We start from the raw sequence: 12,230 nt of genomic DNA on the forward strand, positions 1-12,230 counted from the left end.
CAGGACTTATAGAAAGTAAATTGATAAGCTCAGGTCCCTTAACTGTCAGTTCAAGTTACGGAAAGAAAAAATAGAGCATTTTCTTGAGGACCTACAGGTCTGTTGTTGCTGAAAAATCAAAGATAAAATGTAAAGACAGGAATCAAAGACCAAAAATGCACTTATATGGCATGATGAGTTACAATATTAGTTGAATTACGTTTTGTTAGTTAAAGTTAGAGCATAGATTGGGAAACACTGAAACTTGGAATAGAAACATCTGGCAGACATATATGAAACAGGAAATCTTCATCTCCTATGTCACTCTTAGTCGCATCTGTCAGTAGAAGTAGGTTGCCCTCCTGTGTATGAGGGGATTAGGTTTCCTTTGCTTGTAAATTCTATATCCTTAAGAAGAAATGGATGCTAGTTCTACTCAAGACATATCACAGTCACTCCTTGTTACTGTTAGATCCATGACTAGTGTCAAATCTCACAGTGTTCCGGGAGGAAAGATAAACACTTTGACCCAGAAAGAAGTAGCTTAAACACCAGAAGATTTTCAAGAGTTTGCTATTATATCTGTAGAAACCCAGAGGCCATATTAAATGAGCTAAGGAGGAAACAAATACTACTTATGTAAGTGAATTTTCTAGAGATTCTGAATTTAATGCATTACCTTATGCGCTGGAGGTGACTCAACTGGCTTATTATTTGGCTTACTGAAACTTGGACTTAATGTGGCCTACATACAATAAAAATTTATATAATTCTAGTATTGTCTGTGGATATTTAAATTTTTTTAATATTTATTTATTTTTGAGAGAAAGAGACAGAGTGCGAGGGGGAGAGGAACAGAGAGAGAGGGAGACACAGAATCAGAAGCAGGCTCCAGGCTCTGAGCTGTCAGCACAGAGACTGATGTGGGGCTTGAACTCACGAACCGTGAGATCATGACCTGAGCTGAAGTTGGACACTCAACCGACTGAGCCACCCAGGCACCCCTGTCTGTGGATATTTAAATGAAGATCTTTCAAATATTCTGCATTTTCCCCAAATTATTCTTGCTATCAAAATTAGGTTGGTTTAAAAAAAATACCCTAATCACATTCTTTAAATATGTCTGTATTTTGTACTTTGAAATTTGAGTGGATTTAATCATTTGATTTGATTCTGTGCTGGGAGAAAAACAATAGAAATTTTTGGAATAAAGAACATCTTAAAATTTCTTTATAATCATGAAAAAATAAAACTAAACTGTATTTGGGATAGACGCAGGCTGTGCATAAATAAATAAATAGTTGATTTTGGTGCTGAATATCATAACAAGAAACTGTAACAATAACCCCTTGTTCAAATTAAACAGATATTCACTGATTATGTGCGATGTAGTCAGTAGAAAGATGCATGATATCCAGTGTATACAAACTGGATATCCAGTTTGAATCCATAGATTCTGCCCTCAAGGATTACATTGTATTTGGGAAGAGATTGCTAAACAATAAAGTCAAGTCATTGCATTTACATATTATATATGCATTATATACACAATTACATATATATGCAGTACAATTATTATATACTTTTTACATGCACATCACATATCATTACATACATGAGTGTATTTGTGCATACTTTGTTTTTACTATAACCTTTCCCTATATTAATAATGGGACACTTTGTTCTCTGAGGGAGAAAGGGGGGAAATAAAGGGTATAGTAGAATAAAACATAACAAAGCCATAAAAACGTTTTAAATGATTTCTGTACACTTAGAAGCTAAATTGAAAAAAAAAAAAGTACATAATTAACTTGATACCAGAGATGTATCATCACTTACATGACCGTTACTGGAGAAAACAATGAATAAGTTCAACTTCTGTCTGGAGTAATAGAAGACTATTATATTATTTACTGTAGTTAAATTTGTTGGAAGCCACTGTTGATTGAAGAAAAATTGTTGCTAAACTATTTATAAGCTCAAGACCCTAATTTTGACTCCATGTGTAGTTTTCACGTTTATCATGTGGTATTTAAAATGTTAATTTTGTGTTTATTTTTTTCCTTGTCAGTTGTTATATAATAGTGGAGTCTACATTTCAATAAATATTTGCCTACTGTAGTAGCACTCTGCACAGTGACTTGATTTAGACATATTCAGTACATTTCCTTTATTTATGGTATATTTTTATTTGGTAATGAGATGGATACACTATCTTTTGATTTAAAACTGTACAAACTTTTAGTGATTGAAGCTCAATTTTAAGAATGAAATTATTAAGCTAATGATAATATTACTCTTAGACTTCACTGTAAAGTAAAGCAAACTCAAATCCAAATTTTTTTATAGCCTGTTTTCATGCTTCCTCTTTTTGGAATTTTTCTCATTATAGGAGGCCCTTATTTCTTTTTGGGATTTTTAAGTAAAAGGAATGAATATGTTACTATCAACAATCTCTTACATGCAATAAAGATTGTATGTTAGCTTTGTAGAAAAAAGTTTGAAATTATTCTTAAACACAATTGTGTGAACTTTGAAATGTTCTATTTTCTGGAAGAACTCATCAAGACCGGAGGTTTTCTCTAAAGTAATTCAGTGAAGTGACCAAATACCCCTCATTTTAATGGACTGTATCAGCCTCCTAGGAATTTTCATTGGAACATTAACTCGTTCCTTTATAGCACAATTCTCAAATAGCAGTTCTTGTCCTCTTTCAAAAAGTCAGCAATTGTGAAAGCATTTTTTTATTAGAGTTGTTCACAGTTTTGTGGAGACATTATTTTTAGTCGTGTTCATTCTTTTTGATTATTCAGTTTGTTGAGAGAGAATAAAAATAGTTTTTGAGTAATTGGTATACATAATACTCTCATTATCAGATATTTAATAATTTCCCAAATAGTTGCTTTCCCTTAATTGAAAATTTTACAAATATTGATTGAAGATGTGATATGTCTTACAGTGCTAGACGCTAGCGTTGTGTAGATAGATTAAAATAAATCTGGAAATTGAAAAAAAGGTAAAATAGGACCAACGCTATGAATAAAGAAGTATATAATATCTCTGCAGCTGAATCACTATAAAATTTGCAGCTGAGAATTGGGTAAAGCATTACAGGAGTTTAAGGAGATATATCTGAAATACATACTAAAAAATGAGTGAGAATCATGAGTTGTTCAAAGAGAAAAGGAACAATATTCTGGGCCAGGGTCATTGTGGAAAGTATCAAAGAAGACTCAAACAAAACCAGTGAGAAACCCTGGGCATCATTCACTAATAGTGTCATGTGGGAGAAGGGAAATGAAGACACACAACTGAGTAAGGTTTTGTTTATTAAGAGAAGATAGCAGGGGCGCCTGGGTGGCGCAGTCGGTTAAGCGTCCGACTTCAGCCAGGTCACGATCTCGCGGTCCGTGAGTTCGAGCCCCGCGTCGGGCTCTGGGCTGGTGGCTCAGAGCCTGGGGCCTGTTTCTGATTCTGTGTCTCCCTCTCTCTCTGCCCCTCCCCCGTTCATGCTCTGTCTCTCTCTGTCCCAAAAATAAATAAACGTTGAAAAAAAAAAAAATTAAAAAAAAAAAAAAAAAAGAGAAGATAGCAGAATGCTCTTGGTTCTAAGCTACAGAAAATCCCAATTCAAACTTGCTTAAAAACAGTAAATTTATCATGTTACATAAAAGAAATTCAGGTTCAGAAGTAAGAGTATGTCTTCAATCATAAGTGTCATCCTCAAGCAGTTTGGGGCATCACTTACAGGCACAACAACATGCAGAGATAGAAACATAAATAATATGTGTTGTACTCCTTTAAGGAAGATGGCCTGTGGAAATAATCAATAAAAATAATTTTATTTTATTTTATTTAAAAAAAATTTTTTTTTCCAACGTTTATTTATTTTTGGGACAGAGAGAGACAGAGCATGAACGAAGGAGGGGCAGAGAGAGAGGGAGACACAGAATTGGAAACAGGCTCCAGGCTCTGAGCCATCAGCCCAGAGCCTGACGCGGGGCTCGAACTCACGGAGCGCGAGATCGTGACCTGGCTGAAGTTGGACGCTTAACCAACTGCGCCACCCAGGCGCCCCAATAAAAATAATTTTAGAATAGGTATTTAAAAGATAAAATATATAACTAGAAATATATAAAAGTGAACTTTGAGAGTATTTTAAAGTGAAATTAAAATATTCCCACTATATATATACATATATATGCGTATATAGTATTGTATACACATATAATCCATTTATATGGAGAGAATATATAGAATTCACCATGTACAAATCCCTTTATGTGATATGTAAAGCAGTTTAAATGAAAAGACAATCACATTCAGAGATAGAAAAGGCCTTCTCTGCTTTAGTATTTTTCCAAGCAACAGAGAATTCCTGTCAAGGAATTCTTAGCAGGTCTTCCGAAATTGGATCACATGCCATTGGCAAATTTATGATAGAGAAAAGAACGGGGCCATGGTGACTGACAGATTAATCAGATTAATTAAGATTCCTAGAATCCTGGTAGCAGTCATCTTGTCTAGAGGGACATGAATGAAGAGCTAAGGAGGAGTTTTGTTTTTTGTTTTGTGTTGTTTTGTTTGCTTTGCCTTGCTTTGCTTTTGTTTAAGGAGGGAAGATAAGGAGAAGATTGGATAGGTGACCAATTTGTTCTTTACCAAGAGTACAAAGGCAAATATCCACATGTTTAATGAACTAAATGAATCAGTGAGACTCTTTCAGGTATGTAGTATCAAATGAGCATAAAATGTGTGGGCACTATGTTCCAGAATGATGTCCGGAGTCAAGCTTATATGGTTTAAAAAAGATTGAAAAAGTCCCTCTCTGTTCTTTTCTTTGACATTATAGTATGAGTTTGAATTTAACAAATGAAAAGTCAGCAGAGGTTCTGTGTAAGAGACGGTGATGATTTTTTCTTTTGAGAAGATAATGGTAAAAAAGATAATGGATGATAAGACCCCAGAAGTTAGCAACAAGAAAACCATATTTAAAATAATGGAATATACCAGGAAAATATTATATAGGGCTAAGTTAAAAAAAAGCAGTAATGATATTATAGAAGTGTAGAGGTTTTCTACACATGTATCTAGGGTTAATATATATAGGATTTATGAACAATGAAGCAGTGAAAGAGGGAGAGAAAAGCTTTAAGAATGATACCCACATTATATTAGTAGAGGCTTGTTATGTAAAAGCAATAACAGTGCATAAGGTAAGACACTCAGGGAGGAAGAAGGCATTTTTGATACACTATTTTGAAGTTATTGATGAGCTATCGTAGAGGCCACCTTCAGTATGTAAATGGAAATATGCATCTGAAGCACAGGAAACATGAAATCAAGAGCTGTTACCAAAGCAATCATATCTGAAGATGTGGGCTCCAGGCCCAGAATTTGTGATTTAGTAGACCTGGATGAAGGCACTAATTTGCGTTTGTGACAGGTTCAGAGCCGGTGCAGGTTGTGCTGGTCCATGGACTACACGTTGTGAGTCACTGCTGTGGAGAATAAGGGATTAAACTGAACAAAAAAATGTAGCAGTATTACTGTACACTGTTGAGTGCTGATTTGAAATTGTGATCATGAGTTTATAGTGTTATCAACCTACTCTAATATTAAATATTTCTCTAGCAGACTAAGCTCAGCTTACTCACTGAAAGCATTTACCTCTTGGGTACAGTCGGGACTAGGATGTCATAAAAAAGTAGAGGGAAACATGTTCATGAATAGGTGAAGATATTATTAAAATGGTAAGACTTAAAATCTTAACTGAAGATTTTAAAAATTATTCTGTATTAATATAACAGGTAAGCATGCAATATTTATCTCTCTTATCATTTGTAAATTGTCATCTTCAGGAGGTAATGCCTTAAGTCAAAGATAACAGAGCAAACCGCAAGGAGAGTGACTTTCATAAAAGGCAGGTTTTACATTATTTCATACTGGGCTTACATTACCATTTTAGTCACTTCTTTTCAGAAATTGCTTTATAAACTTCTTTCAAGCTTGTTAGGAATTTATAGCTTCTTATTTGTTTTATCAACACATCACATTCTCAAGGGATTTTATAATATTTAAGGCTATTTAAGGCTATTTAATATTTAAGGCTAAATTAATCAAAACACAAATAGTAAAGTGAATACATGTAAATTAAATATTTTTGTAGCAATATTTAAAGAAAAAGTAAAAGAAGATTTTAAATTTTCTTAGCCACAGGATCTCCCAAACTACTTTGGCTGTCTGGAAGTTGAATAAATCATTACAGAAATAACTATACTGAATTTATATGCACTACTCTCTTTTTACCTATTAGCAGAATTTTAAAGTTATTTTCAGCAGAAACATTGGCTTCTTTATCTTTTTAAGAGATAATTCACTAGAGTCTTTTCTTGGAAATAATTTCTTGTAGTTAATTTTTCAAAAAATTAATCTCTAAGCAGAATGGGCCACCAGAATAGGCAAGAATGTGTTGAGTTCTGCCACTTTCATCTATCCTATTCATTGGGTTCCACATAAAATTATTGTATATGAAATAAAATAGATTTAGACACTTTAAAGCAAAGCTGAAAGAACACTGTGAAAGATAAGCTTCCTTGTTACTGAGGAGTGGGGTTTGTCTGAGTTGCTTTACAGAAATACTCATGAAGCTACTAAGTGCACATATAATTAGTATATGCATTGCAGTAGGATTATTATTTTATCTCTCCTCGGTTTCTTCACCTATAATGTGGAAATACTAATATATTAGATGAATTAGTACTTATTTTAGTGTAGTGCCTGGCACATAGTATATTGAGAGTATTGTCTACAATGACAACAAATATTTAGATATAGAAGATTTTTGAATGAGGCTTTTTTTCAACACACTGTTTCATTCGAAAGAAAGATCTTCCAGGTAGTACTTCTTACACTCACACTGTTGTTACTTTCTGGCTGGAAATATTAATATGTGAAATTATATATTTTATGTAATTGCATATAAGTGACAAGGCCATACCTAATTACATGTAGAGGATTATTATTAATTGTTTTTTTTTAATTGTAAACATTTATCACAGTTGCCTGGTACCTGATACTGACTTTAATACATTCTCTAAAAAGAATGAAAAAAGTTTTAAAAAAAGATCAGTAAGAGATGAGCGTATAGTCACTTTAAAAGCATAATTCACTTTGACATGTATGGAGATATTTCATATGCTTTCTATTGACTTTATATTCACTATTGGAAAATCATAGACCTCAGTGTTAAGCATCGAAAGAAGGCCAGAGTATAATTTGGGGATTTTTACTGGCAAGGTGTGATAAAAAAAAGGCTTCTGAAGCCAAACAAGTAAAATTATTCATTAGTACTTTCTGTATCCGTAATACAGTATGTGAAACCACTTACTCACTTTTCTGTAAAGATAACCAAGTTTGGTTCCCACTTACTGGTAAATGATGCCAAATTTTAGGTGGCATTATGTTGTTAAGATCAGGTGAATGAAACTGTTTCCAAAGAGAAATTTTGGAAATATGAGTAATTTATAAACATTGAAGATTCTGAAACACTGGATTTCCTTTGTTCCTTTGCAAATGACTGGATTTCCTTTGCTGAATAATATTCCATGATAAACATACCATCATGTGAAAAATAGAACAAAGGAAATCCAGTCATTTGCAGCAACATTAATGAGTTTGGAGGACATTATACCAAGTGAAATATGACAGAAAAAGACAAATACTGTGTGGTGTCAGTTGTATGTGGAACATCCCCCACCACCCACCTCATAGAAAAGAAGCAAGGTCATAGAAACAAAGTAGAAAGGTGGTTGCTGGGTGTGGGAGATGTGGGAAATGGAGAGAGGCTGTTAAAAGGGTATAAACTTCCTGTTATGAGATAAAGTCTGGGGATATAATGTATAACATAGTGACTATAGTTGATAAATATGTGCTAAGTAATTGAAACTTTCTAAGAAAATAGAACTTACGTGTTCTCACCAAACTGATGGAGGTGTTAATTAACTTAGTAGAGATCCTTTCATAATGCATACATATATCAAATCATCACATTGTACACTAAATATTTTACAATTTTATTTGTCATTTGTAACTCAGTAAAGCTGGTAAAAGAAAAGGACTGTGTATTGTCAACCTACCATCACAGTGGCTGGCAGGCAGGTAATAAGAGCTCAGTGGTTTTATTTAGCAATTAACTCCTTTTAATAAGATAGTATAGGAGTAAGTTTCAAAATGCAGTTTTTTTAAGACTTCTGAAAATGTTATATTAAATGTTAAAAATATGTTTGACATTGATAAGAACCAGAGCAAATATATTTTTAACATTCCAATGGAGATCTTTCTTTTTTCTAAGAAAAGAATAATCTTGCAATGTGAAGGATATAAATTATTTATTGAATTAAAATTTGAAATTAAAAATATAAATAAACATAAGTAGGAAGTTGGAGATTTGAATTACTTGTGTACATAATTAAGCAAGTAAAAGTATTAATCAAAGGTTATGTTTTACTATTGCTTATTTTTATTTTACTTGATTTTTCATTTTTAATATTCATAATGATCCAGTTCAACTCAACTTTTTGTACTTTTTATACATGAGCCCTTGTCCATAAAACTATTTATTCCTATCAAACGGGTTTCTGAGTGTCATTGACTATTCGGTAATCATGGGAAGGAGTCAGCTGATTGATCTGAGTGGCTTAGTGAGTACGCACTTTGGCAGGGAATCAATGTTTTATTTTTAATTGGAAGACAGTATTGTATAGGCACCATCAGAAGAAGGTCTGGAAGGGGACAAATCAAAGGTAAAGCCATGTAGAAATAGACTATGTCAAGACCAAGGACGCAAACCTGTTTCAGGTATGTGGAGCAATTCCAAGTTCAGGGTATACAGATAGCAAGAGGGTCAAAATAACTTTTGTGTGCCATGTAAACAAGGCACCTTATGTTCAAATTTAAAAAGTGTTTGGTTGTAGTTTATTAACAATTTTAAATATTCAGAAGAATCTTGTTATGATAGTCCTATGTAGAAGGATGGAATGATCCCATGTGGATACTACCATTTCTGTAATTCAGTCTGAGTAGCCACATTAACTAGAAACAATCTATTCAGTGTCAATGATCTGTAAAAAGGACATGTAAAGCAAGGAAAAAGGACTTGAACCAGATGGACTGGTTAACAATAGAACATTTTACAAATTGCCAAGAAAATAAAAACAAGAGGTGGGAAACCGCAGCCTTGACCAGAACATTTTCCATAATCTGATAGAAGCAGAGATAACTCTGATGCTGCATTCTAGCAAACAATCATTGTGTTCACTGTGAGAACCAATTGTTCTTAGCCATGTGGAACCAAAATTAATTTCTAAATTATGAACCAACAGATTGCAATGTGCTTCCCTATCATTTAGGAGTAGAAAGAACCAGATAATTGAGTTTATTGTTTCAGTGTTTAGGGAATATGTTTAAGGAATATAAATTTTGTGCATTTTAATGGTATGGCAGGTTTCAATGATGATGACTTTTCAAGAGTAAAGAAAAAACAGGAAGGTGATGTCAGCAATGTCAGCCTAATGGTGGCAAAACACATTCCTCATCTTACCCCTACTCCCACCCAATAACAAAAATTCAGCGTTCGTCTGTTGACAGAAGTGCCTTTGAAGAAATCATATAATGGGCTCTATACACCAAGGGACCCAGAGGAAGTCTCATTCATATGTGCTGTAGGTAATAGGCAGACAGACCTAGGTCCAGGGTGTGGAACTTGCAGTTGCCTGTGAACCAGCTCCAGCCCTTCTCAGCTCTTATCCAGGAGCCACAGGGAAATTGTCTTATATAACTACTCATGGACAAGGGAGTCTTTGGGGGTATGTCCGGGTTTCCAAAGAAAGTTCTAGAATACCATAGTAGCAAAAAAAAAAAAAATCTTATGTATGTATGCATATATGTATTTTCGAGTTTGAATGCCCTGGAGTGGGTAAGAAAAGCAGCTTGATATTACCTTCATTATCCCTTCCTCAAAACAACACAGTTTAGGGCCATGACAGATCTTTATCACCCTATGATTTCCCCATGGGGGAAAGGGAGAGCCTGTAAGTGAGCACCAACTTCTCCAGCTGTGTGTGACACTGCCAAAAGGGCTCATTTCACTCTTACTCCATCAAAAGTATTGAATGATAAGCTACATGACTAGGGGTCCAGAAGAGGCTGAGAGAGCAGTAGATAGGATTCTCAGGGCACGAAATGGATGTGGGTACTACTAGCCTTTTGGACTCCCATCAGGAAGCCTGCCTACTAGCCAGTGGGTATGCTTCATGTGAAGATCCCTTAAACTGGTCCACAGATGTTCCTAGTGCTCTTTGTGCATCACCTACACACACCTGCCTTCTGGTTGCCTCCCTGTGTATACATCAGACTATGGCAGTGAGAATAAGCTTTGGCAATGAGGGTAAGCTTTGACACATGGCCATTGAGAATCTGTAGAAAGCTGGTGTAAATTTGAGAGCCAGGGAGAGACTACACATTTGGGTTTTAGTACCAACTTTTGAAAAATAAGAGATGCTCTCAGCACTTGGCACAATGCTCTGCATGATTCAGAGAAACAAGGTTAAGAATTTTGCCACAAGAAGGAACGAGTAGCATGGAACAGGTGCACCTATAAAAGAAGGTCTGAGTTGGTCTCAGAATCTCTAGTAGGGCTGATTCTGGAGGCAGTAAATAAAGACTCGAGGAGTTGTCTGCTAATTCAGATGTGATGATGTATCACAAAACTTCAAGGAGTATGAAAATCAAGGAAACACGTCATCACCAAAGGATCACAATAATTTTTCAGTAACCAAACCTCAAGGCTTTAAGATCTGCAATTCACCCAGTGAAGAATTCAAAACAGCTCTCAGGGAAACCCAATGAGGCAGAAAAAAAAAGCACAGATAATTCAACAAAATTAGAAAAATAATATACAAACAAAATAAAAAAGTTTAACAAAGAGTAACAAAAACAAAAACAAAAATTATGCAGCTAAAGAATACAATAATGAAAGGAGAAATAGACAGCATTAAAATAATAGTGTGGGACTTCAGTAACCCACTTTCAAGAATGGGTAGACAGAAAATGGAATCCAGACAGAAAATCAATAAGGAAACATTGGAAATGAATTCCACTTTAGACCAAATGGACTTAACAGACATATACTGAAAATTTCATCTATCAGCAGCATAATATACATTCTTCTCAAGTGCACTCAGAACATTCTCCAGGATAGATTATAGGTTAGGTCACAAAACAAGTCTTAGCAAATTTATGAAGATTGAAATCAAATCAAGTATCTTTTCCAAAAATGCTGATAGGAAACTAGAAATAAAATCAGGTAGAAGACTGGGTTTTTAAAAAATATATGGAAATTATACACTCCTGAAGAGCGAGCAGATAGGTCAAAAAAAGAAAACAGAAGAGAAATAAAAAAAAAATAACCTGAAACAAATAAAATTGGAAATACAACATACCAAAACTTATGGGATGCTGCTAAAGCAGTTCTAAGAGAAAAATTTAGCAAGAAATGCCTTATTGAGAAGAAAGATCTCAAATAAACAACCTAATCTTATACCTCAAGGAACCAGGAAAAAGAACAAAATTAGCAGAAGGAAATAACAAAGGTCAGAGAATGAATACATACATAGGCTTAGGAAAAAATTGGGTTTTGTAAAGGTAAACAAAATTGACAAACCTTTAGCTAGACTAAAAAAAAAGAGAAGGCTCAAAGTCAGAAATGAAAGAGGAGACAGTTACAAAGAATCAAAGAGATGACTAAGAGCAACAAAATATACAGATATAACACAAGAGATCATAAGAGATGACTAAGAGCAATTATATGCCAACATATTGGATAACCTAGAACAAATGGACAAATTCATAGAAACATACAACCTACCAAGACTAAATCTTAAAGAAATAGAAAGTCTGAACATACTACCAAAGGAATTGCATCAGTTATAAAAATGATGTCAACAAAGAAAAACCCAGAGCCAGATGGTTCTCTGATGCAATATTCTAGCAAATATTTTAAGAAAAAATAATGCCACTTCTTCTCAAATTCTTGCAAAAAATTGAAGAGGAGGGAATACTCCCAAACTCATTTTACAAGACCATTATTACCTTTTTACCAAAGTTAATAAGGACACAACAAAAAAACACTAACTGCAGACTGATATCCAGATGAATGGAGATGCAAATAAATCTCAGTACAGAATTAACAA

The sequence above is a fragment of the Puma concolor genome, chromosome A1, assembly GCF_028749965.1.
Source record: "Puma concolor isolate L17-30 chromosome A1, mPumCon1.1.hap2, whole genome shotgun sequence".
Lineage (NCBI taxonomy): Eukaryota > Metazoa > Chordata > Mammalia > Carnivora > Felidae > Puma > Puma concolor.